Genomic DNA, 4,920 nt, shown 5'->3' with positions numbered 1-4,920 from the left:
CCGTTATTCTTGGTCCAATTCCCATTTCATTCGTTTTTGGACCCATTTTGCTATATGTTTCACTAATAGCTTCGGCCATGGACAAGCTGATTTTCTATTTGTATTTTTGCTTGATAGTCCCACTCAAGACCATTCCAAATCACATCGCAACTTGTCGCTCGGTGGCAAACTGACCGAGTTATAATTCATGAAAGGTACCTCTTCTTGGTACACCACATGGTCGGCCCAAACCATAAACCGACCAAACGACCGACTTGGAGCACCCTGACCGGGTTGCCCCCATATAATGAAAGTTGCGTCTTTACACGCCCAACTTATGAATATTCTACGCCAAGTCGCTATCTCTTACCGGTAAGCCGGTATTCACCTTCCAAGCGTGATTTTGGTCAAGTGCCATTTCCTGCGACTTGGTCCCCGAATTGGACCATCATCACCTAATATCTCCGTGGTCTTTCAACTCAGCCTCATGAAACTTTCAGGGTAGATAGGTCTCCCCAATACCTTTCCAACGATATGCGGTTTGCCTCGCTAGGCCATCTACAGCCGAAGTTATTCATGGTACTTGGTACCTTACCCTGTTTTTTCCATACTTGTTCATACTTGGGTACAAACTTTGAATCGCCCATATCACCACTTTGGAGGCCAGCCAGCGCCTTGGCCCCATACACATTTTTGTTGGTCATACCACGCACTAGTTATAAATGTTCTACGCAAGCTTGCTATCTCTTCTCCAACTTGCGGTTATTTTTGACTCAAGTCCCATTTCATTAGTTTTTGGTACCAATTCGCTCTATGTTTCGCTAATAGCTTCGCCCAAGGACTTTGTGATTTTTTGTTCGCATTTTTCCTAAATAGTCCCACTCAAGACTATTCCAAATCACACCTTAGCCCAACGCTCAGTGCCATACAGCCTGAGTTATAATTCATGAAAGGTACCTCACCTTGGTACACCACATGGTCGGTCCAAACCATCAACCAACCATATGACCGACTTCGAGTCGAGCTAGCGGCTAGGCTCAATATAATGAAATGCGTGTCTTGATGCGGGCTACTGACGGTCTGAACAATGTAGCTCGCTAGCTCGTCTCTAAACTTGTGTTTTGGTCGAATATTGGGTGTTCATGTACCACTTCGGGTAACATGGACTTTGGTGCAACTTTACCACTTGTGCACTTAATAACTTCCCGGTCATTCAAGTCTTTGCCTTCATACTTTCAGGGTAGTTAGGTCTCGTCGAGACCTTTCCATACATATGCCAAACTCATCGATCGGACATCTATAGCCCGAGTTATTCGCGGTACACCGTACCTTACCCTGTTTTTTCCTCAATTGGGTACAAACCTTGGAACACCCATATCGCCCCTTTAGAGACTAGCTGGCACGTTGGCCTCATATAATGATAAGTGCACCTCAACTAGGGCTACTGACGGTCAGAACATTTCAACTTGCTAGCTCGGGCCCACACTTGTGTTTTTCTCGAATATATGGTTCAAGTGTGCCACTTTGGGCACTTTTGGACATTTTGTCCCCACACAACTTTCTTGCCTTGGTAGATAGGGTCTTGTGATCTTGGGCAAAAAGATGCACCAAGATAAAGTCTAACTTTCGTTCTTGTACCGCAAAGCGCTATCTCAAACACCCGAGGAGATAGAAAGTGATTATGTTCGGTATATCGGTCTTCCATGGCCTACTATGGTAAACCCCTGCAGGTATGCAACCGAAGGTGCTTGGTACATGTATTTGGTGCAATATCGGTGCAAAGTAGGTGTTTCCTTGATCGGGCTATAACTTTCTTGGTTGATGTTGGATTGCTTTGCGGTCTTCGGGGGATAGTTAGGGAACATGTTGGCCAACATTTCCTTATTCCTCAGCCTGGCCGTACCTCTTACCGTCTAGGCGGTATACATGCTCTAAGTTGGAACTTGTGTTCCTTTGGGTAACTTCTCTGACTTTGACGCTTAATAACTTTCGTTCATATGCAGTCTAAGCTCTGCAACTCTCAGGAAAGCTAGTACTACTCATTTCCTTTCCATATCAGTCTTTGGCTTGTCGATCCGATGTCTACAGCCTTACTTATTCACGTTCCCTGTGAAGGTAGGTTTTTGCCCATTTTCCAGTTCATGTGGTAACATTCCCAGACTTTGCCGGCTTTCTCTTCATGTGGTAACTTGCTTGCTCATGTGGTAACTTGGAAGTGTATTTCTGACAGACCCAATCTGGGACTTAGCCGATTTTTCTCTGCATATTATATGGATCCATCACTAGGCCATCTTGCTTGCTCATGTGGTAACTTGGAAGTGTATTTCTGACAGACCCAATCTGGGACTTAGCCGATTTTTCTCTTCATATCATATGGATCCATCACTAGGCCATCTTGCTTGCTTGTGTGGTAACTTGATAGTGTATGTCTGACAGACCCAATCTGGGACTTAGCCGATTTTTCTCTTCATATCATATGGATCCATCACTAGGCCATCTTGCTTGCTTGTGTGGTAACTTGGAAGTGTATTTCTGACAGACCCAATCTGGGACTTAGCCGATTTTTCTCTTCATATTATATGGATCCTGGACTTAGCCGATTTTTCTCTTCATATCATATGGATCCATCACTAGGCCATCTTGCTTGCTTGTGTGGTAACTTGGAAGTGTATTTCTGACAGACCCAATCTGGGACTTAGCCGATTTTTCTCTTCATATCATATGGATCCATCACTAGGCCATCTTGCTTGCTTGTGTGGTAACTTGGAAGTGTATTTCTGACAGACCCAATCTGGGACTTAGCCGATTTTTCTCTTCATATTATATGGATCCTGGACTTAGCCGATTTTTCTCTTCATATCATATGGATCCATCACTAGGCCATCTTGCTTGCTTGTGTGGTAACTTGGAAGTGTATTTCTGACAGACCCAATCTGGGACTTAGCCGATTTTTCTCTTCATATTATATGGATCCTGGACTTAGCCGATTTTTCTCTTCATATCATATGGATCCATCATTAGGCCATCTTGCTTGCTTGTGTGGTAACTTGATAGTGTATTTCCGACAGACCCAATCTCGGACTTAGCCGATTTTTCTCTTCATATTATATGGTTCCATCACTAGGCCATCTTGCTTGCTTGTGTGGTATCTTGAAAGTGTATGTCTGACAGACCCAATCTCGGACTTAGCCGATTTTTCTCTTCATATAATATGGATCCTGGACTTAGCCTGTTATTAGGTTATTATATATGGATCCTGGACTTAGCCGATTATTAGGTTATTATATATGGATCCTGGACTTAGCCGATTTTTCTCTTCATATAATATGGATCCGGGACTTAGCCGATTATTAGGTTATTATATATGGATCCTGGACTTAGCCGATATTTCTCTTCATATAATATGGATCCGGGACTTAGCCAATTTTTCTCTTCATATAATATGGATCCGGGACTTAGCCGATTTTTCTCTTCATATAATATGGATCCGGGACTTAGCCAATTTTTCTCTTCATGTGGTAACGTATGCCAATCGCTCACAAGTCATGGGATAAGGGTACTTGTGTTCTTCCATCTTCTAAGTCCCGCACGGGGACATCGTGATCGCCCCAAGTCCGGAATAGCGCCAAGTCAAGCCCCACGGTGGCCGTACAGGACCTGTTAGCGGCGGCCCCACTGACAGCACTAATCCGGACTTAGAAATTATATCTTTCTAATCGAACACCACACACGCAACACCACCATACCACCATCTCCTTGCAAGTACCTAAGTACCCGCAACTCCATGGTGAAGGCAATGTCACTCCATCACCAACCTCTTTGCACTGCAAGCACTTGCGTACCCACAACACTCCGAAGAAGGCAACGGCGCGCGATGCTCGACTCCACACACCACACCACACCACACCACCGATGGCCAGCCAGCCAGCCAGCCCAGCTAAGGACTAACCAACCAACCAACCACCAATGGCCTAGGCCAGCCAGATCCCACCTTCAAGTCCAAGCACAGCCAAGTGCAAGTACCGCCAAGTGTTCACCAACCAACCAACACACCAGGTCAGTTGGCCGGTACCCACCTTCAAGTGCCATTACCCTCGGGTGCAAGCTCAATCAAGTGTTAACCAACCAACCCGGCCAAGGCAGCCAACAGGCCGGCACCCTACAGCACCGACCCGCCATCACCACCTCAACCGTTGACCATGCAAGTGGCCTCGGACAACAGGTGACACCCGAAGTACATCCGAAGAACGTATATCAAGTGTTTGCTCACCAAGTCCTCAACCAACCCCAAGTACCCGGAGGTACCCAGAGTGTTGGATCCGCCAACCCGTCCCGGCACTCCAAGTCCTTGCGAACCCAAAGTGTTTGCCCGGTAGGGCCATTGTATCACAACGCTTGCGACCATGCAAGTGGCCTCGAACAAGGTGACAGGGGTATCTTCACCAAGTTCTCAACCAACCCCAAGTACCCGGAGGTACCCAGAGTGTTGGGTCCGCCAACCACTACCAGCACTCCAAGTCCTCGCGAACATAAAGTGTTTGCCCGGTAGGGCCATTAGACCACAACGCTTGCTAACCATGCAAGTGGTCTCGGACAACAGGTGACACCCGAAGTACATCCGGAGAGTGTACAACAAGTGTTTGTTCACCAAGTCCTCAACCAACCCCAAGTACCCGGAGGTACCCAGAGTGTTGGGTCCGCCAACCACTACCAGCACTCTAAGTCCTCGCGAACCCAAAGTGTTTGCCCGGTAGGGCCATTAGACCACAACGCTTGCTAACCATGCAAGTGGTCTCGGACAACAGGCGATACCCGAAGTACATCCGAAGAGTGTATATCAAGTGTTTGTTCACCAAGTCCTCAACCAACCCCAAGTACCCGGAGGTACCCAGAGTGTTGGATCCGCAAACCCGTCCCGGCACTCCAAGTCCTTGCGAACCC

Source organism: Anopheles ziemanni (assembly GCF_943734765.1).
Source record: "Anopheles ziemanni chromosome X unlocalized genomic scaffold, idAnoZiCoDA_A2_x.2 X_unloc_140, whole genome shotgun sequence".
In the NCBI taxonomy this organism is placed as follows: Eukaryota; Metazoa; Arthropoda; class Insecta; order Diptera; family Culicidae; genus Anopheles; species Anopheles ziemanni.
This window is presented reverse-complemented; position numbering follows the sequence as displayed.